The sequence below is a fragment of the Cebus imitator genome, unplaced genomic scaffold (assembly GCF_001604975.1).
Source record: "Cebus imitator isolate Cc_AM_T3 unplaced genomic scaffold, Cebus_imitator-1.0 Scaffold340, whole genome shotgun sequence".
Lineage (NCBI taxonomy): Eukaryota > Metazoa > Chordata > Mammalia > Primates > Cebidae > Cebus > Cebus imitator.
Window position 1 is genome coordinate 1273650 of NW_016107655.1, and position 24588 is coordinate 1298237.

At 38.0% G+C, this 24588-nt stretch overlaps 1 protein-coding gene across 6 annotated transcripts in view; it reads left to right on the top strand.

Annotated features, from left to right (window-relative positions):
• TMEM108 (transmembrane protein 108) overlaps window positions 1–24588 on the top strand; it is a 367717-nt gene that overhangs the window by 77885 nt on the left and 265244 nt on the right. For 2 of the 6 annotated variants that reach the window (XM_017505707.2, XM_037730359.1), the window contains exon 1: window positions 15844–16254. The exons of 2 other annotated variants lie outside the window; for them this stretch is intronic. The gene's annotated coding sequence lies outside the window, so the exon portion shown is untranslated. Of the gene's footprint in view, window positions 1–12327; window positions 12404–15843; window positions 16255–18680; window positions 18728–24588 lie in introns of those variants that run through there. 2 more of the 6 variants (XM_037730358.1, XM_037730361.1) reach the window with 2 other exon arrangements.

Here is a 24588-nt window from a genome sequence, read left to right on the forward strand (position 1 = left end):
GGCTCACCGCAACCTGTACCTCCTGGGTTCAAGCGATTCTCCTGCCTCAGCCTCCCAAGTAGCTGAGATTGCAGGCACATGGCACCACACCTGGATAATTTTTGTTATTTTTAGTGGAGTCGGGTAGTCACCATGTTGGTCAAGCTGGTCTCGAACCCCTCATCTCGTGATCTGCCTGCTTTGGCCTCCCAAAGTTCTTTTAAGCCACTGTGTTCTGGACTAATTAGTGTCATAGTAATAGATAGCTAATACAGCATGGGGTTTAAAAAAGTAATATTATTTAAATAATGTTGAACAGATTGTAAAAAACTTGCCTGACAGATTAAAAACCACATTTTTTATTCTTATGGCATGAGGGAGCCTCTGAAGGGTTTTGAACAGTAGAGTTCTTAGAAAAATAGACTATTCGAGAGTCTCTTGCATGTAGAGTATTTTCAAATTAACTGAATTCTATTTCATTTAGGCCTAGAGAGAAGTCACTAATAAATTAAAAACTCTCAAATACTTCTGCTTCATCTTTTTTGGTCTAATAATCTTGAAATATGTATTTGCCTTCTTTTGCAATCCTAGGAATCATGTTTCATTTTTAATCTCTTTCTAATTAGTTAGATTTTCCTACTTCTAGCATTCATACAAGATTAGAGCCCATGAAAGATAAAACAGCTAGTTCCAAGAGTATGCCAGGGGCCAATCTGTGGGTTACCACCAGGATGAAGTGTATATGGCTTGTGTATATATGATGATTGCATTTCAGCCAAGCACAGATATAGCAGGGAAAAGCATGTAGTGGTAAAATTGTGATCTTAAGCCTCTGTTCTCTAGCCTTCTAGTGGAGTCAAATTACAAGGGGGAATTTAATTGCCAGCAAGACCTTGATGTTAATTCAGCTGCCTCAAAAGGGATTGCTTATGATTCACCAGGCTTCCCAGGAGAAATTGGGTGATACATCCTGAGTCTCTGAGACCTTTAGGGCTTAAAAGGCCTCTCTACCTGATTCTGGTGCTGTGGCCTCTAAGCCACAACCTTTTCAGAAGAGTGATCTCAGTGTAATGAATCCTTTCCTTTTAAGTAGATTTCCCAAATCCAAGTTTAGAGGAGGTGGTCTAAAATGGCTCCACATCTTTGGACTTAGCTTGAACCTTGTAAGGACTGACACATCTCCTACAAAAATGTTGTTTACAGCTGGATGTGGTGGCTTACTCCTGTAATCTCAGCACTTTGGGAGGCCAAGATGGGTGGATCACCTGAGGTCAGGAATTCAAGACCTGCCTGGCCAACATTTTTTATTCTTTATGCATAAGTGAGCAAATCTGCCGTAGATATTGTTCAGTGTGTTTTATATTGTCTAATAACTGCAATTTTAATCAATTATGATTTGTAACGTATTCTAAATGTCACACGGGTGCAGACTCCTGCCTAATAATCATTGTGACCTTAGTTTTGGTGCAACATTAGTATATAGTAGGGTACTTGGGAATTGTGATTTGTAGCTATGACAGGTTTTCCTTTTAGGACTAATAAGTACAGACAGGGCCTCTTATGGAACCCTTATAGGATAACTGAAATCCACCAATTAATCACAAATCCTCTGTTTTAGCTTCCACTGTAATTGTATCTCTTCTTCACCAAGCCTATTTTGCCAGTTTTTTTCTCTTCCCTCAGAGGGCCAGTGATAATGCAATCAGATGAGCAAGCAGGGAAGTAAAAAGGAAGAAAATCAAGGAGTTTAGGTGTTCTTTGAGAAAGCTACATAAACTTAAACTCTGGTGCTTCTGGAGTTTATTTGAGTTTGAGGGAGGTAGAGGTATAGAAGGTCACCAAGTACAGTAGCTTGTCTTGTGTGAGCATGCAACCACAGCTTCCAACACTAAAGAGAGAAATAAAAAGTTGGTGCTGGCTATGTGCTGCAGGTAGTTCTACATCAGTCCTCCTACAGTAGCCCATGTTTACACCAATAGGTTATTTTCTACACTTCTTTCATTCTAAGAGGATTGTATCCTCCATTGCTTTCTGTCCAGGAATCCTCCAATTCCCACTGAATGGCATGTTTGTGAGATTTCTAGTTGGATCAGGAATTGATCTTGACCTGTACTGGTCTGAGGAAGTATTGACTTGCTTGGTGACTTGTATCTTGTTGTCACATAGCTGGAGTATTGTGAATCCATTGCTAATCTGTGTTATATCACAGGACAAGAGGGATACTGAGATTTCTTGGACTAACTCAGATATTTTCTAAACTCTGACTTGAAACAAATACAAACTCCTAAACTCACTGAAGCGAGACTGTCTCCTAAGGCTTTGGTTCTCAAAATTATATGAGCATCAGAATCTCTTGGAGAGTTTGTTAAAGTCCGTTTGTTGTGTCCTTACTAGCAGAATTTTTGATTCAGTAAATGAGCAGGTGGGGCAAATATTTTACATTCTACCAAATTCCCAGGCGATGCTAATGCTGCTGGTCCAGGGACCACTTTTGAGAGCCATTGTCCTCAGGGGCTTCTCAACATGGAAAGATGTGAAATCAGGCCATGGTCCTTCTGAGATTTCTCAGTGTCTTCACTCTTTTGACCCAGCTTGTCTCTGACCTACTGCCTGTTGAGTTTGGGGGTCATAAATATGTGGTCATATCCTGTCTTTCAGATCTATAGTGCCTCAGACAACCAAGATTGTTTCTGGACTGTGGTAGCCATCTAGTCTCAATTTTTGAATGTAGTGTAAAAGCCAGAGATTTAGGGCAGAATTTATGTCTCCTATTGCCTTAGAAACATTATTTAATCTTGAAAAAAACAGTCTTAGTTGGGGAGGATTCTCACTTTTATCTGTGAGGAATTGAAACTCGGAGTTTAAATTACTTGCTCAGGAAGTAAATAGCAGAGTTGATATTTGAACCCAGAGCTCTGGCTTCAGTGATGATTTTCCTTCACCTAAGCTTCTCTTTCTCTTGAGCTCCTTTTGAACTGAAGATTTTCTTCACCCTTTCTTCTCATCATGAGTCTCTTTAATTAGAGAGTGAATTATGACTTCCATATAGATATATGTGTGTATATATGTCTATATGGAGGCCCTTTTTCCAGCAGTTTTATTTAGTCAGTGAAGTCCTAAGATGTGTGTGTATTCATATATATTAATATATATGCACCCATACATTGCTTCATTTTTAACATTTTGCATGCAATTTATCATACTATATAATATGCATTTTTGTGAGCTGCCCTGAAGCAGTTAGAAACAGGGTGAAGAATACATGCAGACCCCCAAGTGTAGTCAACAGATGTGTGCACACACATTTTTTACCCACCCATAAGCTGGGTTGTTCTTCATACCTTACAGTCTAAGAAAATGTCTTTTTTGTAGCTAAGGTCGTATTCTAGGTTCCAGCTATGCCCTTGACTGTCATCAGTAAATGGGGTTGAAACTGACTTTGCTTACCCTGCTTCCACCCAGTAATTCTCTATAAAGGAGATCAGGGCATCATTTAGTTCTGTGGGGAGAGAGGTGGCAGGTCTGTATTGAAACATTCATCTGTTGGAAAACAAGGACAAGCCCTGAGGGCTTTTAAAGTATGTTCTGAAGTGAGAGTTTATATGCTTTATCCACCTTAAGAGCAATACAGTTTTTTTTTTTCTTTCAAAGAAAACAGTTCTTTTTCCATTGGGAGGAAACAAAAAACAAAGAAATTCTGGCATCTCTTACTGAAGGCTGTAATGAGGCAAGGAGCTGGATTGCAGGAGGAATGGTAATATTGCGGGAGGAATGGTAATAAGAAGGAAAAAATGGTGGTCATAGATACCCCTCCAGGAACAAAATGACCCTGGGAAGATATAAAATTGCTTGGTTTTGTTTTTAAATTATCAAATAATATGACAAAATGTATCTGTGAACCTTACCACATTCCCCAGTCTTCTTCCAAGTTAGATGGCTTTTTTTACTTTTCCCTTCACTCATGTTTTATGAGTACAATCTTTACTATGAGCAAAACATAATAAAGATGTTTGTTAAAAACCTGTGACAACTGGTTAGCTTCCAGGGGGGTCTCAGTTATGCCAACTTCTATTATTATGAAGAAATCTTCTGATATTTAATAACATGTATAAAGAATACTAAAAGAAATTCTGTGTCATCTACAGCTGAGGATAGGAACCATCACATGAATGAAGCATTCTTTTATCTCCCCTCAACCCCATTCACACACAGTTATTAATCAGACAATATTAATATACTTAGGGGCCTACAAAAAGCAGAGCTGTCCAGCACCTAATGATGGCATTTCCCATGAGGAAAATGCCATCATTATTTGTCCCATTTTATGGAAGGAAACTGAGGTTCAAAGAGGGGACTACTTTCATAAAGCCAGTCAGCTAGTAAGTTGAGGAGCTGGGATGCAAAGCCAGGCTATTTCCAAGCTTACACTCCTAGTCAAATGTGTTTCTCAAGAGAGTAAATTAATTTGGCTAGTGTTGCTTTAAGACAGAAGTCAGAGAATTTAAGTTGAGAAAGGCACAGTCAGTTCTGCTATAAAGTGACATGGTGTTTGGGAGAATCACCATACTATGCAAAATTGTGCAACAAAACCTACAGGATTTATGAGGAAAATGGGCTTAGTGGCACAATATTTAAAAACTTTGTCAGTAAAACATTAAAAAGATAGAAACCTAATAAAAATGGTAATACTGTTAATATAATTAAACACACTACAAGAAGTATGGCACTTTTCCTTGAAAAAAATCCTAAGTTTGCTTGTGGAAGCAGACATTGGAAAGGTTGCTGCTTATGGGTTATTGTGAAGTGGTGGAAGGAAGGTTTTCCTGAAATTGGAAGGAAAGTTGTAATAGCAATGTGGATGGATGGGTGGCTCATAACACTCAGTGACTTAGGTAGCCGATAGGTGTTAGAGGCATGTGCACCTGCTTTGGTTCAGCTGGGTGTAGTTTTCTGCAGTCACCTGGTGTTTCTCATGGATGAAATCATGCATAAACCCAACATTTGCATTATACTTAAAGTGTTCCTTAATATAGCAATAATGTTGAAACAAATTCATGTTTTCAAAATAAGCATGATAGAAGAATTGGCTTTATAAGTCAATCCTCAGAGGATGAGCAAAACCCTACTCCCACCTTCTCATTTTTTAAATACTGATGGTTGTCTGTGAGTGATGAGCCATATGAGGATGAGTCTTTTATGCATGTTTATATCATTTCTCTTACAAAACGTTAAATAATATTAAGAAACATAAAGTAACATGTAAAGTTCTCCTTCCAGCCCCACAAGACAAATAATAATTTTAGGCCAAATCAAAAATATCCCATGTATCAAAATGGCCTTGTCAAGATCACATGTCCTCACACCACCGCACCCCTGCCCTTGAGTTGAGTCAGATGGAGGCTGAGTCACCAATGACTGGATATTATTGATTTTCTCACTGATTATTTTCCTTGACTGAGGCGGCAACAGTTGGCTCTGTATTGTTTGATGAAGTGTATATATATAATCATTTGTTCTGGGTCCCAAGGCAGTTCCCAGGGTCTTGTTTGTTGATTTCATGATGTGGCTGCATGTACTGGCCATTTCTCAGCAGATCCTGCATACAGCATGATTGATTCTGGGAATTTCTGGATGTTCTACTCTTTTTAGATCCACTTTGGGGGGAGAAAAAAGGGAAGCTCCTGCTTGCACATGAAGAAAGAAGTAGCTCTATGTCATTGAGCCTACATTTGCAGGAAAGCCATGTCTAGAAGAAGCATAATCAAAATGTTGTCCTTGGAGAGGGCACCTGGCTATTTTCAGCAAGCGAAATCCTTGTCTTCCAATTAGATGGGCAGCTGGATAATCATGTGTACATTCAGGTTGCAAAGAGATGAGCCTCTACTAGATGAGCCACTACTTACAGAACTGCTAGGATGATGTAATAAATTATACCACTAATGTAAGAATGACAGCATCAATGTAAGCATGTAGGAAATTTTGTTTTAAATCTAGGTTTAGGTATCAACCATAAAACTCTAGAACTATGACAAGTAGGAAATGAGAAGAGGATGTTTTGTCCCGCACCTCATCTTACAATGAGGTAAGGCCTGCAGAAGCAGTTACAACTAGCCAGAAGATGCTTTTGAGTCATAATGTGCCTGAACAGTGACATAAACGCTAGAATTCCCAACTGTTCTCCTCGTACCATAGTATTGATTTTTGTAATTCGGTGAGTTTTGACCACTTATTTAAGATTCCAGACAGCCCTCATGTTGTTGCTGCTGCTCTCCTTTATGCCAGCATTTGTCATACTTTGATTTGATTCCCTGACTGTGCCTTCATTTTATTTTTTTAAAGCTGAGAAGAACGAGGGTTGCTTGTATTCAGGCCATGGTTACCACCAGTTGGCTGTATTTCTTTGGTTGATATCCTCTCTTCTGTGGGTAGAAATATGAAAAAGAATAATCCTTATACAAAGGAAACAAAAGTGCTAGCCTACTTTGTATGGAGACCGATTTTCTAACAGGTTTGTTTTATCTGGTCAGTGAAGTCCTCAGATGTGTTACTTGAGATGCAAGAAATACATTGGGGAAAACACCCCAGAAAATGTTAGGGGAAAAAATGCTTATCTTTCAAGATTTTTCCTAAGCCAAATTGGGAAAAAAATGGATTATGAAACATCTTTAGAATTAAATGCAATATTTAAGATATATTCAGTGTTCATATACTGTTATATAGTTTTTAACCTTTCAAAATGAATTTTAAAAACCATGAAATTAGAGAATATTCAAAAAAGGCTGTTTACAGTGTCATTTAGCACAATTCCCACACACCAAGGATAAGCTAATAATAATATTGACAGCAGCAGCTAAAATTCACTGAGCACTTACTAGATACCTGGCATCATTCTTCATGGATTACATGGAATTACTTAATCCTTAACCCCAAGAGGAAAATGCCATCATTATTTACCCCATTTTATGGGAGGAAACTGACATTCAAAGAGGTGACTACTTTCATAAAGCCACTCAGCTAATAAGTTGAGGAGCTGGGTTGCAAAGCCAGGCTGTCTGTTTCCAAGCTTACACTCCTAGTAGAAATAAAGGGAGGAACCAGCAGCACTTGAGTTAGCCATGCCTCTGTCACCGGGCAATAAAGGGCATGCCTCCAGGCAGTTTTGTTATCCATTAAAGAGAAAAATAATACATGTTTTTTCTGTCTCACAGATTTGTTGTGATAATCTTAGAAGATGGTGGGAGGAAGTGGTGTTTAATGAATATCTGCTATATGCAGGCACTATATCAGGTATTTCATAAAACATCATTAGCTGTTGCTGTCCCTGTTATTATTTATTGTGCAGGTCTCAAATTCACTGTTGACTGTAGAGTCACTGCCATTTTCAAAGGATGGATTCATTGCCATCTGTTCTCATGTGTGAGTTTTTCCTGTTGCCTTATTCAACTGATTCCAGTGGGGGGTTATTTTTAAAGCAGTACATGTCACTGTATTAGTAAAAAATTTAAGCAAAGGATTTGAACAGGCAGTTTACATAGGAAGAAACTTCACAGGCCATCAAGCATTGGAAAAGATATTCCAGGTCATTAGCAATGAGAGAAATGTAAATGGATGGTCTGCCTCTGTGGGCTTCATCTTCAACCTCATCTCATCTCTCCTTAAAACGAGTTATCCATTTGTAAACTGCTGAATTCTTTGGGGCATTGTCTTCGTAAACAATTTGTGAAGCATCAATAATTCCAGCATTCTTCCATCCAAGAATCACAGTAAATTTGATGTTTGCTCTTCAATTTTAGCAGAATTCTTGTTGCTTGGATAGGGGCTCTTTGCAAACTGATGTCTTATACTTATTAGTGCCTTTAACTAGATACTGTTTACATATAACAACTTAGTATGAGTATTTTGGTGCAAAAACATTTTGCAATCCATGTATAGTTTTTTCTTAATATGCATTTTCCATGAACTTTTTGAAGACTTGTATTTATTTACATAAATAAATGAATACTATGAGGGAGGCATATTACGTATGCTTTTTCTGTACCGTGGCTATGAAGATGGACTAAATTATCTATAAGATGCCGTCCAATTCAAAGACAATCTCCCCTCAAGGCAAATATCAGATTATCATCCCAGTCAAGTTATAAACTGACTTGGGTTCAGCATAATTCAAAACATATTTTGCTAACTGCTCCTGTTGTCAACTATATGAGACACTGGTATACTAATGCATTCAAAGGAAAATATATCTGTATTTTAATTTATCTGAATTTATTTTACCTATCTTTTGAGGCACAGTCTCACTCTTGTCACCCAAGAGCGCAATGGAGCAATCTCTGCCCACTGCAACCTCCACGTTTCAGGTTCAAGTGATTCTCCTGCCTCAGCCTCCCGAGTAGCTGGGACTACAGGAACACATCACCATGCCCATCTAATTTTTGTATTTTTGTGGAGACAAGGTTTCACCATGTTGGCCAGGCTTGTCTTGAACTCCTGACTTCAGGTGATCTGCCCACCTCAGCCTTCCAAAGTCCTGGGATTTCAGGTGTGAGCTGCTGCGCCCAGCCTGATTTATCTGCATTTAATTCAAATAGTACACATTTTGACTTGGTATGCTGAATGTTTGAGTGTATTCAGACCTTTCACAGGCTGATAGTTTACTCTAAAAATAGAGTACAGCATTAAACAAATATTAGTCCTCAATGGAACAAGTGAGGTTGAAACTCGATCTAATGTACCAGGAAGCCATCCCATGTGAGTGATCTAGTGGCCTTTAATAGGCTAGAGCCAAACAATTTCTGATGACTGTTTGCTCAAAAGCAAGTCAATCAGTGAGTAGTAGAGTTCAGAGTCTTTATTCTCTGTTTTGTATCTGAACTGTGAGCAGCCCTTAATAAAGAGTGCATTCCTTTCTACCAGAATTGCCCAATGGAAGACAGCAAGTCTATCTACTTCTTACAAAAGCCAACAGAAACCTCCTAAGGGAGACTCAGACCTCAGATCATTGCACTAGGAGCTGAAAATTAGAGTGCCACTGGCCGTTGTTGCTGTGGTAATCACTGCTAACCTGGCAGGTTCTTCCTCATGATAGCCTCCTCAACAAGTTCACTCCTTCTGCATTTGGTAAGGTGTGAGTTGTGTCTGTATCTATTTGCTTGTGGCAAAGTTATGTTTTACTTTAAATCCAAAGTCAGAAGACAGGAGCCACCAATGTCTTGCACTTAATAAATGTTAAATGAAGATTTTTGAGGTTGGATTGGGTGCACCAGGTTTGGAAAAAAATCAGAGGTGTCAGTCACTATTTTCAGAATGTCCATGAATCCCGAGTTGCTGACTGCTGTTTCTCTTGAACAGTTCCAGTTGCTTTTTGGCGTAATCAGCACATGGGTATGGTTTGCAGCTCTCCAATCCACTAAGTCCTTTAGGTAGCCAGAGATGGAGGAAGCTGTTTTAAAACTATCCTTCTTTAGAATCTATTACGAGGCCTTTTTGGGGGAGGAACAGCATGAACTTAATAGGCTTCTGAGTACTCATTCTATTAGGTTGTCTAGAATAGAATTCTTGTACTCATTCTATTAGGGACTGGTAGAGTACTAACTCCAGGTTCTCTGATTTCTGGGGATTGGCAGAGTATTTACCCTATGTTGTCTGATTTCTGGGGCCCTCCTTTGGGATTTTTCTGCCAATCCAGGTGTGGAAAGTACTCAATGGTAATAGTCTTAAAGTCATCTTAAGATTTTCTAATTCTGAGATTTTTCCAAACCTACACTGATGTTAGTAGTCTTACCAGATTTTTTACCATGGGTTCATTGAAAAAATAATCTCCTTCTTGTTATTGCATTACTTATGGAATTACTGTTTCCAAGAAGAAAGGAATGATAACATCCAAAGTTTTGGAGGTAGTTTAAGCATTTGTCTTAAGTTTGTGTTTGCAAAATACTCTTCAGTTGCCTCTCATTTATGTTACAAGCCTAGCCATACCTGTCCCAGTGAACATCTCAAATTTACTAAGAAATAAAAACTCAGTACAGGTGATTTGCCTTGGCTGTTGCTACCAGACTCTGTGTTTCCCCAGTGGAGAAGCATATGCGTTTAAAACTGGACTTGACAACTGAAAAATCACTGTCCTAGAAGCTACTAAGTCCTTTGTGAAATCACAGTGAGGCTGAGGGCTGAACCCCTGTGGTTCTTCTACCCGGGGTTCTGCTTCCCACAGGCATAAGTGAATCAGATGCCAGGGAGTTTCAGTTTACTGTAGGGGATGTGGAAAAAGACCTAAGATCATTTACTTAGGAATTGTAGTGTGGGGACATCACCACAAACCAATAGTAAGATATTAGTAGTCTTATCAGATTTATCAGTCTTATCAAGAAGTTTGGACTTGATGCTGGGTTCTTTTTCTAATAGTGTGGACTTGATCACATCATTAACCTTTTGCCTGTAAAATGAAGACACGTGCCTTTCCTATGCCACAGGTGGTTGTATCAAATGAGGTAATGTTTGTTAGCATTTTCTGCAGCCTCTAAAGTACTTTGGAAATGTACTAGCTCTGTTCACGAAGGTCTGATGATCATACACTGACTGGAAATAGCATTTTCACATGCGCTTTTCTTGAGTCTAAGTTGTCAGGTGGATCTTTCTTAGGCTCCTCAGTTTGAACAAGCTGTCATAATGTATCAAAGAATACCAGATAGGAGAAGAAAGAAAAATAACAGCAAAAATAAAACAAATTTTAAAAAGAGGGGGAAAAAGACTAGGCACTCTCTCCACCCACTCTCCAGTTCCATTCAGCACACTGACTTCATTCAGCAGTTTTTTCCTGCTTTGTATGCAAAGACAGAGCCTCTCATGAGAACTTGGATGAACAGTGGAGTATAAACACTCATTTAAAAATAAATCCAGATGTAGTTGGCTGCAGCAATCTGACAGGACCCTGATTCTCTCTTCAATAGTGTCATTCATTTGTACCCCATTAATTCAGGGTTCTTAATAATTTCTCCAGGGTAAGTCTGAAGTTTACTTCATTTTATCTGTGAAGAAAGGACCTACAGAGCAAAAGAATATTGTAAATAAGTTTGCTAGGGAACATTTAGCCTGCTTGAGAGGAAAGGCCATTTTCAAATGCCTTACTTGCATCTATTTGCATCCTAACTATCTACTGATTATGAGTGATTCTAGTCATTAAAGTAGTCCTAGGAGAATTCTTCTTGGTGATATTTTATTAGCATTTAATTTGAACAACTCTAATAAAACTCCATTTTTAGAAACTTGCCCATAATTCAATATTGTCACACATCTTCCTTCATATAAATTTGTTGTAAAGCTTTATTGTAATTACGTGTCCCCAAATCGCTTGCATATCATCTGGTACAATTACATCTTTCTGAAAAAGATTTTCCATTTTCCTTTAGTTTCTTAAGATTAAAGTGTCCTAAAACATAAATAGAATCTCTAAGGCTTAGACGTAGAGAGGAGCTACCTGTAAGAAACCAACTAGGGAGGAATGTAATTAGTTATTTCTACTCTGACTAGATTCCAGCCCGAGATAGAGGGCAACTGCTTCTTCTAAAAACTTTAGATTCCTGTAATTGCATAAATAGACTTTATTCATAAAACAACTTCTGTACCATGCTTGAGTTATAGTGAATACTAAGTACTTCATGAATTAAGGCATGAGCGCACATGTATCTTTTGGGTTTTCCTTTGTCTTTCGTGAAGACCCTTTTAATATCAAGAAGTCTGTATTATAATAGGAATTCTGCAAGAAGGTTGTATTGAAAGCAGTGTGTTCAACCCATTCATCCACTCATTTTTCAAACATTTTTGAGGTATACCTACTATGGATCAGCCTGACCTAGAGGGCAGAGGAAGTCCGTGCCTCTGCACATCTCACATTTAGCGTTCAAGCCACTTAACCTTTGAAAGTGACATTGATACATTGTACAGTCTTTGTCTCTTACTGTACTTTGAGTTGCTGTGTGCCTGGTTCAAATCCTGTTCTAGCCATCTCCTATGGTTATTGCCTTATGCCTAGCTAGACCACCAGTTAAAACAAAGCAGATCGTCTGGGCATAGCTCATCCCTCTTTATGTTTGTGTTTAATTTTTCACTTTGTTATACTGCTGTCACATTTTGAACATCTGCAATACTAGGGATCTGCACTTCTACATAAAGTAGCTTTGTACTAAAGGTAACACCTAATATTTTTATTGTTTATCTATGCTAGGCACTCTTCTAAGAGTATGTGTTAGCTCTTAGAAGAGTGCCTAGCATAGATAAAGCAAACAATGAAAAGCATGGGTGCATGCATCTAAGAGCATCCATGAAATGAGTCTATTTATTCCCATTTTACAGGTAAGAAAACTGAGTCACACAAGGATATATTTGTGTAACACAATTTCAAAAAGGCAAACTACAGTTCTTGTTAATGGTAAGGCCTTTTTGGCATCCCATATTTGTGAACTGTATCGATATGTTATCTCACTTGATCTGATACGTCCCTCCCCATTTGTTCACATCAAAGAAGTGAGACAGATGAAGGTGAGTTTGCTTTCAGCAGCTCTGCAGGTTAAGGACTGTACAGCGCTTGAACCCAGGGCATCTGAATCCTGGTCTTGGACTCTTCCCTCAGAAACATACTGCCTTCCTTTTGCTGGTCTGGCCAGTAGATCTATACTAAAGATACAGGCCTCTCAAACTGAATGGGAGATTTGGAATTATAGGGACCTGAAGCAGTTAATGGAGGAGTGTTGTAGTAAAACATGTTTCATAGTCTATTTAGTCTAGGAGCTGGAGTATTCCAAATAGCAACTCCTAATTAATTTTTTACTCCTGTGTTGAGTTAATATCTAGAATATACTCTTGACAGCTCTAGAGCAAAAAGCCAGGTCTCCAACAAAAGAATGAGTACTAATTGGGAAATAAATCAGCTTGCTATAGCTAAAAGGAAAAAACTCCCACAAATTCATCTGTCATTTTTATTTGTTCTTTCATCGTTTGTAGTACATTTTCAGGGTCTCAAAGAAAGTCATCTGTCTATGCAGGTGCTCATGGAAGCATCTTGTTTTACATATGATGAAAATGGAGAGAGCACTTCTTTTGACAGGAAACTTCACTTCTTGTTACTGAAAACCATCACAACAGTCATTATGTCTGGCTTTCAGAGATTTCCTGGAGTTAGGAGAACAATAGACAGTTAAAATGGCAATGTCAAGAGCATTCTGGGGTTTTATAATGAGTACCAAGGGAAATTTTTTTCTCTTGAGTTTGTAAGAAAAAAGTAGGAGGAATATTTGGAAACCTGAGGATATGTGGAAATGAAGGTGAATGCTCTATTTTTTTTAATAGAGTGTTCTTCCTGACCTTTGGAAGCTGAAAAAATATATATTTTATATGTCACTGAGTTGCTAGTGAAAAAGAGAAGTTTCTCTTCGGTTGTCCCTCTCTGTAGGTTAAATCATCCCCTGAAAAGACACATTTGCAGCTTTCTGTATTTTTCTTTGATTAAACATCATTTAGAGTTCTTCATTCAGTTTTCTTCTTCTTCTTACATATGTACACTGCTTCTAGGGCTTATGATTTCTAATTTAGCAGCAGGAGTTACTTCTCTTTTCCCTCTACCTCCAAAAAAAGATGACTCAAGCATTAGGAATATGTTTTTTGGCTTATTGTATAATTCAAATGTGTATTTGTAGTTATTCTATTTTTAATCTTAATTTACATAGCCCTAATATGATTTCTAATTTCTAATAAAGTTTTTGAGGTACTAATGTCTAACGCACTAAAAGTACAAACTTCATAAACAATTTATGTGACCTGCTGTTTTCATTTCTGAAGTTTCTTGCTTGCTGCTAGAGCTGTGGATGATTTTAAAGATCCCTGTATTAGTTACACATGGATCCCTGAATGGTAAAAATAACCTGCTATCTTTATTTATTTTTTTTTTTTGGAATATCTAGTAATACAAAGGCAATTATCAATTATTAACATGTTTTAAATATATGAGTAGAACATTCCTTGTTTTAAAAATTAGTAAACATTTTAAGATGCTATAAGGTAGAAAGAAAAGTCTTCCTTCCTTTTGTCTCAATCCTAAATATCATTCCTTAAAGGTAACCACTGTTAAGTCTCTGCAAATTCTACCAGAAATGACCTAATGTTCTATTTGTATACAAGCATACATACACATATACGTAATACCTATACACATATAACACACATCTATGATTATATGTGTATATATGAATACATATATGTCATGCCATATATTAGCAATATAGCTTGGACATCTGTTCACATCAGTACATATATATCCATCTCATTTTTAATGACTATATTGTATTCCATTGCAATGGTTAATTTAGCTTACCTTCTGTTTTTTGACATTTAGGTTTTTCCAGTTTTATCTTATTGCAGACAATGCTGCAATAAATATTCTTGAATATATCTTTTTGCATTTTTATAAATATATTTGTAGGATACAGTCAAAGCAAGGGAATGATTGGTTAAAAAAAAAAGTGTGTCCATTTTTAGCATCACTAAATATTGCCAATTGTCCTCCAAAATGACTGCCCTAATTTATACTTTCATCAACAGTGTATAAGAATGTCGTGTTTCTCCACACCCTTGTCAACACTGAATGTGACAAAAATTTTAGTTTATAAATATAATCAGTAAAAATAGTATCTCATTTTAATTGTCTATTGCTGCTATATTTAAGGTTCACTTGAGCAAATGCCTACCGAGCACTTACTCTGTGTCATTGAAATGGCAAATGGCAATCAAAAATTGTACTTGTCCTTAAGGAGCCATGGAAGTGAATAAGAAGCCTCTTTTTAGAAGAAATTTAAACATTGCAAAGATAGAAAAGTGGGTCTTTTGCACCCTACGAACAGGAAATAGTTGTCTAATAAAGATAGTGTCCACCCATGTCAACTTTCAGTTCTATTGCTGGCCTAAATTGGCAACTCTCTGCTTCTGCAACAGTGACCTTGCTTTCATTTTGGAAGATAGTTGGCTGCAGGTAGGAGTAGAAATGCCTATCTAGTAGCTTTTGTTTTTCTCCAGGACCTGACTTGATTATCTCACTGGTTGCTTTTAAGAGAAAGCACCCACTGTTGGCTTCTGTTCTGAAAGGGCACCAGGCAAGCATGGAAACCTATCAGCAGAGCAAGCCAAAAGCGCAATAAACTGTTTATTCATTGTTCAAGATTCTTCACCTGTGTGGATTATTAGAAGTATGTCATCTTAGAGTACCCAGGTTAGATTATAGACACTTCAAGTATTTCTTTAGAATTCACCGAGGGGGAAAAAAATAGGGAAAACAGCATCAGTCGTTTGCGACCATGTTGGTTCCTGATGCTAAAATAATCTATATGAATAAACTACATTCTGTAAATTGAAATATCTGGTTTCCAGCCTGTTAAATAAAAACAGGAGGATCTGAAGTACATTGCAAAATGGGATAAGCTTGGTTTTCTGAGTGGAGGCAGCTATTGATAATTTTACTTTCTTATAGCTGAAGGTGAAGGAGATTTGAGGCTCTCTGAGAATTACAGTTCCCCTGGAGTTAGCCCAAGGTGGGACCCTCAGAGCTGTCTACTCTCGTGCCATTGCCTCAAGCCTGTGGACATTTTTTCACCTTGGGGTAAGAAGCAGCTCCAGTTTGCACAATTGCTGTGTGTGTTCCAGGCGAGTGACCAATGAGGCTGACTTGGCAGCTGCCCTTCCCACAGCCAGCCAGCCAGTCCCAAGTGTGTTTTAAAAGATAAGCAACAAAAAGCCAACACTTTTAGAGAGGCTGGAACAGGCTAGTAGTTGCTAGGCAAGTTAAAGTAATTCAGTGTCCTTGCCAAACGTCTGCCATGCAAATAGGGAACTTTCAGGGAAGGAGAGTGAGATGGTGGTGTGTGTTGGTTGCCATAGGAATGTTTCCCTGATTGGAACAAGACCACAGAGTGAGGAGAGCAAGACGGCAACATCTACGGTGATTTCTGCTTGGGAATGGGAACCCAGAGTGGGCAGTGGAGCGGAGGCAAGCCATGCAGAGGCAGGAGCAGATGAGACCCTAGATGCCATGTGAAGCTAAAAACGTGGGGAACAGAAAGAGTAGATCAACTCAGGAAAATTATATGGGGAGCTCTTATGCTACTCTGAAGATCTGAGACTTGGAGAATTTACAATCCCGAATTAACTCAGGGAAAATTCCAACTAGACTCTGAAATGAATTAGATGGAGATTTAAAATAGGGCAATTTAGTAGGAAAAGATACTTAATTTGAAGGTAGGTATTTTGTGTTTATGCAAATATTATGTCAGATTGTCTTTATTTTAGCTGTTAAAGGTACTAATTAAATATTTGTTAATGAATTATAGTGCTGTATTTATCAAGTTCTGATTTACAGGGTAAAAGCACAGTTGACCAAATTGTGTGAAACCTTGAACCTCAGACCCTCTGACATGGGCTTACTGCTGCATTAACACCCTGTGCATCTGGTGGTAGCTTCCAAAATGATAGCTGAGGGTCTGAGTCGAAATAAATGGCTTTTAGCAAGTGTTGAACTTTGAATGTGCTATTTAACCTCTGATTAATTGATTACTCAGCTCTGAATATGAGAGGTGTATAGCTATCCCTTATCTCACTTAAATGATTTGAGCATGGATGCTCTTCTCATTTGAATACAGTTTTTGGGGTGGGTGGGGGTGATATCAGATCCCAGGGTACATGCTATGATAATGACAGGCTTAATTATCATTCAGTATGGTTTAGGACAAAGGTTTTCTTTTGATCACAATATTAAGAAACCTTTCTTTAACAGATAGTTTTACTTGTACATATGAAGTATATATATAAATTTATCATTTCCTATATATTTGATTCACGTTCAGAGGGTATTTAAAATAGTATCTTCTTCAGAATGTATATGTTGGGATTATATATTACTGTTTCTTTCCTTTTTATGTAGTTTCTTTTTGTGGTCAGGTAAAAGAAGACTAAAGGGATGTGATATTTAGTCTTAAATATTTGAAATATAGTCACTGTTCTGTTTCAGGGCTGTTTCCCTCTATCAATTCCTTTGATATGGAACTCCAATGTCATTTTTACTTTGCAATTGATCACATGCTGGCTCACTGACATCAATTAACTAATCTGAGGCAAATTTTTAAACGAAATGCCAAATTTTAATTTACTGAGAGAATATAATCTAATAAGAAAGACTACCCTTGGGCTCTTCACATGGTGAACCCTAGTGTGGTTTTGATAAAGAAGCCCAAGTATATACTAACTATAATCTTTTCTTAAAAAAAAGTGGTGTTCTTATCTAGACCCTCCAGAATCTAGAGTAGCATCGTCCAATAAAAATGTAATATAAACCTCAAGTATGAGCTTTATATGTAATTTTAAATGTTCTAATAGCCACTTTAAAAATGAAATGTGAAATTAATTTTAGCTCTACATTTTATGTTGCTTAATATATGCAGCATATTATTTCAACATGTACAGTTGACCCTTGGTATCCATGGAGAATTGGTTCCAGGACTGCCCACAGATACCGAAATCTGTGGATGCCCAAGTCCCTTGTATAAAATGATGAGGTATTTGCATATAACATGTGCATATCCTCCCATATATTTTAAATCATCTTTAGATAACTTAAAATACCTAATACAATGTGAATGCTATGTAAATAATTGTTGTACTGTATTATCTATATTGTTTTTTGTTTTTTATTAATTTTTTAAAAATATTTTTACTTGGCAGTTGGTTGCATATGCAGAACCCATGGATATGGAGGGTTGACTGTAACTAATATAATGAATTATTAATGAGATATTTTGTATTTTTAAAATACAAAGTCTTGAAAGTCCAATTGAGATGTGCTGTAAGCATATTTTACACTTATAGCACATCTCAACTGGGACACTGAGGTTTCATGGACAGTACTTGATCTGTACTTAAATTAAAACTTACAGTAGAAAAAATAGATTCACATACCCAAGTCATTCCAAACATGCAAATCAGTTGTCCAGTAACTGAATCGGTGTCCATTTCTAAATTTAAATTTAACTTTAATTAAAATTAAATAAAATTTAAAGTAAAATTCAATTCCTGATTGACACTAGCAATATTTTAAGCACTCAGTAACCACCTGTGGAGTGGCTGCCATGTTGTGTTGGACAGCACAGAAAGGACTGCTTTCTCTAGCCTTTTCCTTCACTCCTGCATGTCTCAGATGGGAAGACTTGTGTGAGACCTCTGATGGGAAGAGAATCTCATTTTGAAAGTGTGGAACCACAGACAAAGAGTTGACTTTCTTAAAAAGAAGTTTCCATTCAGGCTATATTAGAACCTGCCTGGCAAGGAGTTATCTGTCTAATATACCACATTATCTCCACCCTTGTTCCTAAATACACCCCTCATTGTCTCCCCAACAGATAAAAATATGCCAACCTTGTGTCAAGGTTGCCTCCCTCATCCCCTTGTCCTCCACTGCAGGCTGGCTCATTTCCATTACATCAGTGTATTTCCTGGTTATAGGCCTCCTTTCTCATTGTTTCAGTTTCCACATTTGGCCTTAATTTCTATGATACCTCAGTGAAGCATTCAAATGTTTAAATTCCAATTTAGTTCTTAATTAAGGTCATGTATATCAAAGTCAATGTTATGTTAATTTGGATAACAGACATTTCCTTTGTCCCTTGCTCCAGATTTCTAGAGTGGCTGGGCTGAGAAACTTTACTTCCTGTTCACCTAGGTAGGTATCTTGCTTTGGGCATATCGGGATTCTTGAATATAATCTCTCTGTGGTGAATCAGTCAGACCTGTGAACCTTAAAGAACTTATCTGTTCCCTGGAGAGGAAGAATTAAGCAATACTAATATCAGGTGGATGGATAAAGACTTAGCCCTGCCAGAAGTTTTGCCCCACACCTTTGCTTGGGTCTGAAACTTGGTTGGCACATAGTATAACAGTAACTTTGTCACCCATAGGTTAAAGAGCCCAGAAGCCTGTCATTTTCTGTTGGGTACCTGGCATTTGCAAACGACATCACTGATGATAAAATTCATCCACTCTGTTTTGAATATATCAAGTGAAAAGCACTTACATTGCTTTTTCAGGTCTGGAGAATGATGACCTAAGGATGGGCCCTTGTCCAAGACAGTTACAAGTTCCCCCTTCATAGGAAACTTAGCTTGGAAATTAGGAAATAAATATTTGACCCGTTGAATCAATTTAAATTAACCTGAATAGAAATACATATTGTGCTCCTTCCTTATTACCATCCGAATCAAATTATTTTAGAGACAGGTAAGGCTTTGTAGAAAGAGGATCTATACTGCCTGTAAACCTTGGATGCCAGTCCCAAGTCTGTTGGCTGCGAGGGCTGTGACACGAAGAAAGCCATTAAGTTGTTCTTGGCGTCACTTCTCACCTGTCAAGTGAGAGCACTGGACTACAGCTAGTGCTCGACTTACGACCACGATTGGTTCCGACAGACCGGTTGTAACACGATTTGGTCGTAAGTTGAGTAGGCTATATGTACAGTACTGTGAAATGATGTTATAAAAATCTTTAAGTCATATTTTATCATAATTTTCTTTCATTATTGTTATATATCATAATTTTCTTTGTTCATTTTATGCCATTTGTATCATCTCTACACCATTTTGTTTCTTATTTTTACATTCATCAGGTTTAAGTAAAACACTGCATTACCAGTACAACTGGTTTAATATTTGCAAAACATACAAAATTACAAAATACAGGTGCATACAAAAATACAAAATACAGGTGTAAAAAATACCATAGGAAACATTTTCCCAATTGCAAAACATATCAAAATATATAAACATGTACGAAACATTTTATTGGCCGCTGGTGCTTGGCTGCGGATTGTTGATGTCATCATCTGAGGCAGCAGTTGGGGTTACCGGAGTTGGTTTTTTCATAAACATGGTGAGCTTTGTTTGAATTGTATGCTGCTTTTTTTCTTCATAAATTTCACGATAGGGACGAAACACATTGTGTGCCATCCATTCAATCCTTGCAAATTGTTCGATGTTTGGGTCCATTGCTTCGAAATGTATAAGAAGTTTATTCAGTAAAGATAAACCGTCTGATAATTCCTTAGTGGTGAACTTTCTTTCTGGCTCCTCCTCTTCTTTCTCTGCTTCTCTTCTTTCTTCTTCTGCCACTCTTTCTTCTTCCAGTTCAATTAGCTCTTCATTTATAAGTTCTCCGGATTCTTTGTCTAGCAACTCTTCGACATCTTCCATTTCACACTCCAAAGAAAGGTCTTTAGCAAGTTTTACTATGCTTTTGGCCTCTTTGTGAATATAAGTGCGTGCTGGCATCCGCTTCCAAAATAACCCAGTTTCATCAACATTGAAAATCTGTTCTGCTATGTTCCTCATCTGTAATTAATTCATCCAGACTATCAACAAACTTATGTGCTCCTTCCTCATCTGCACTCGCTGCTTCTCCAGTCACTGGAACACTATGCATTTGGAATCTTTTCTTGAATCTCTGGAACCAGCCAGTGCTTGCTACAAATTCTTGACTGTAATCTTCTCCAGCATGCTCCTTCAGAGTCTGAAATAGACTTCTCGCCTTCATCTGCACAGTAGAAAGACTTAATGGTGTCCGTTTTTGAATTTGATCTTCCATCCAAATATATAGCAATTTCTCCATTTCGTGGATGGGCCTGCTTCGTTGCTTTAACTGTTGATCGCATGGGTGCAGAACCTTTCACAGCTTCACGAATTCTTTATCTTTCAAAATCGTCGACACAGTCGAGTGTGATAACTTTGTATCACGTGCGATCACATTCACTTTCTTTCCTCCTTCGTACTGCTTAATTACCTTCATTTTCGTGTCGAGATCAATGGCCTTTCTTTCCTTCTTAGCAGGCTGAGGTGTAGACAAAGACAATTTCCTCTTGGTAGACATCTTGGGAGGGGTTTGATGAAAAATATCCAAGACACAAAACACAAATTGCTGTACCGAGTCTGGGATAACAGTTGAAATGGTGCACGCAGAGATGGTAGTGCTGCCGGAAGCTGGTCTGCACTGTCGTACGCCCAGCTGGGCAACGTTTGTGCTGCCAGACGCGGAGCAGTCGTGGCTAGCGATTGTGATCGTAAAGTTGAATGCTCGTAAGTTGCATAGGTCATAAGTCGATCAATATCTGTAGATGATCTTAAGGCCTTTTGGTCATCACATGGTTTGATCATCTACTCTAATCTCATAGTTTCTTGGGTGAAAAAACAAAGGCCTGCAAAATTGCTTTCTAAGATCCCATAGCAAATGTGAGGCAGGTCTTAGGTTCTTAGTCACATGCTTTGTCTACTTCAGGAAGCTTCATTGTTCACTTAGAGGTTAGGCTTGAACCAAATAAAAATATCCAGAGGGATAGCTGATTCTCTGTTCTTCCCATAATGTCACTTTGTCTGCTCATATTGAGGTTGTTGGCCAAACATCTAAAATCCATAGGTTACCTGTTAATTTTTTGCTTCCTTAATATAGCTGGCCAGTAATTCAGGTCAGATACTTCTCTGGGATAAAGTTTCCAATGACCTCCTATTTCAAATAAAACAGGCTGGACGCAGTGGCTCATGCCTGTAATTCCAGCACTTTCGGAGGCTGAGGTGAGTGGATCATTTGAGGTCAAGAGTTTGAGAACAGCCTGGTCAACATGGTTAAACCCTGTCTCTACCAAAACTACAAAAATTAGCCAGGTGTGGTGGTGTGTACCTGTAATCCCAGCTATTCAGGAGGCGGAGGCACTAGAATCTCTTGAACCTGGGAGACCGGGGCTACAGTGAGCTGCGATTGCACAGCTGCACTCCAGCCTGGGTGACATAGCAAGACTCCACCCTGCTTCTCTCCAGAAATAAAACAAAATGAAACACTACATTAGTTCTTTGCTGGTGAAGATGCATGATAACAAAAGAAAAAGCAGTAGCTGGGATGCAGAGTTAAATTTGCTCAAATATTTTCCATTAAAACGGTAACTACAATAAACAGTGAAAACCAGAGAGGGCCCCAGTAGCTGCTCTCGTTGAAGTTTCCAGTGTAGGTTAGAGGCCCACTTCCAAGTGTTGGAGTATCACTCATGGACAGGAAGCAGAACCTGACTTTCTTGGGAAGGCTGCTTTTAGCTGGGGCAAACCCAGGGACTTTCATTCTTCTTTAGCCTGTCATTCAATGAAAAAGGCCAAGAGTGCCAAGGAAAAGAAACTTGTTGATTGTCTATTATATACAAGGCCTTCTAAGTATTTTAAATATAATGGCTCATTTAATTCTGTAACTACCCTGTAAATAGATGGGCATTATTTCCGTTTTACAGATCAATAAAAGTTATGTAGCTTGTCTAGGGTTACACAGTAAGTGATCAGGGATTCTATTTAGCTCTAAAATCTGATTGTTTTCCACTAATAGCCAGTAGCAGATAATAATATGTAGACCCCAGTGATTTCATTTCAGTTCCACTGAATTTGAAGACACCTGATATCAATGTGTAGGCACCAACATAAATTACAGCCTAAAATTAGAGGTGGATACAGTAATTGAGTAAATTTTGTTAAGAAGCAGGAATTATTAACCTGCATCATAGACCCTTTGAAGACCTTAAAAGCAAAAATATTAAAGGGTTTTTTTGCAATTGACACATTTACATACATATCCACTAATCAGCATTGTTGGTGAGTAACAAAAGGTGTGTGAATCCTAGGTCAAATTTAACTTTCAGAGGTGGTGCTTGCTGCTTTTGGGGTAAAATACAGTGCTATCATTTTGGTTTTTAAGTAATCTTGCTGTTTGGGCTTGTGGCTCTTTTATCCTTTGGGTCGATGAGGGGATGATATTTGTAATCAGTGTCCCTCCTACAGACATGGCAACTGTTCCAGTTAATTGGTGCTGCATGACAAACCAATCCAAAACTTAATGTCAGCCACAACCATGTGTATTTGACTCATGAATCTGCAATCTCGCCAGGGCTCAGCAGGGACAACTCATCTGTGCTCCATTCAGCTTCATCTGGGTTGGCCTAGAGACTGGAGGTTGGAATCATCTGAAGCTAGCCCACTTAATGTCTGGTGCCTAGCTGGGAAGACTAGAACAGCTGGGCTCCTCAGGCATCTCTGTGGTCTCTCCAGCATGATAGCTTCAGGGTATACAGAATTCTGTACCAGTTCACTGCTCAGCATATGACTCTAGAAAGAAAGACAGGAACATTTCGTGATCTACCTTAGAAAATCAGACAGCATCACTCTACAATGTTCTATTAAATTGGGGCAGTTACTAAGGCCACTTAGATTCCATGGGAGTAGAAATAGATTCCATCTATTGATAGGGAAGTGAAAAGTTTCTGGAAGAGCCTTGCAGTGGCCAGACTGCTACACAGATGTAGGAGGTTGCAGGTAATGTGCTAGTGCCCAAACCAGATGCATCTCTGGGCCTTTCTCTCTGACAGAGAATTAGGTATCCCTCTGGATATTTATAGTTGGTTCAAGGTTAACCCAAGGGAGTATATTGGCATGCAAATGGAATATAATCTATTCATTATAATTTAACCAACATAATTAGTACTTTTCAAGAAAATCATTTGAGAATTTGTGACACTTTACTGTTAGAAACAGATTACTTATGAAACACCAGTGGTTTAGGCCAATAAGATACATAGTTGAGTCTTTCCCTAAATTTTTCATCATTTTTGAGCTGGTGTCTGTTTAGTGTTCCTGAATTGTCATTAGATTTCTGCTTTTCTACCTTGTGTGCAAAGGTAAACAACTGAATATTTATGTAAACAGCTTTGTGTAGAAACTTTTTCATTTAAAACTGATAAGGGAAGGCAATTGCACTTAAGATTGACTGTTTCCTGAAGGGGTTCTTTCAGCATTTTACAGCAGCTGCGCCTCCTCTTTTGGAGATGAAATTATTATTCAAGACACATTTCTCAAAATTTACAAAATTAGTACAGGCACACCTTATTTTATTGTGCTTCACTTTATTGTGTTTTGCATATATTACATTTTTTATAAATTGAAGGTTTGTGGCAACCCTGCATTGAGCGAGTCTGTCAACACCATATTTCCTACAGCATGCGTTTAATTCATGTCTCTGTGTCACATGTTGGTAATCCAATATTTCAAACTTTTTATTATATCTAGTATGGTGATCAGTGATCTTTGATGTTACTATTGTAATTGTTTTGGGGTGCCATGAACCATGCCCATATAAGACAGCAAATTTAATAGATAAATGTTACATGTTTTCTGACTACTCCACCAACCATCTGTTCTACTTCTATCCTTCTCATTGGGCCTCCCTATTTTCTGAGACACAATAATATTAAATTGGACCAGTTAATAACCCTAAAATGGCTTCTAGGTGTTGGAAAGCTTGTTGAAAGCTTAGAGGCCAAAACAAAAGCTAGGCCTCTTGCCTCAGCTAGACAAGTTAGAAATGCAAAGCAAAAGTTATTGAAGGAAATTAAAAGTCCTACTCCAGTTAACACATGAATGATAAGAAAGCAAACAGCCTCACTGCTGATAGAAAGTTTTAGTGGTCCAGATATGTGTGTGTGTGTGTGTGTGTGTGTGTGTGTGTGTGTGT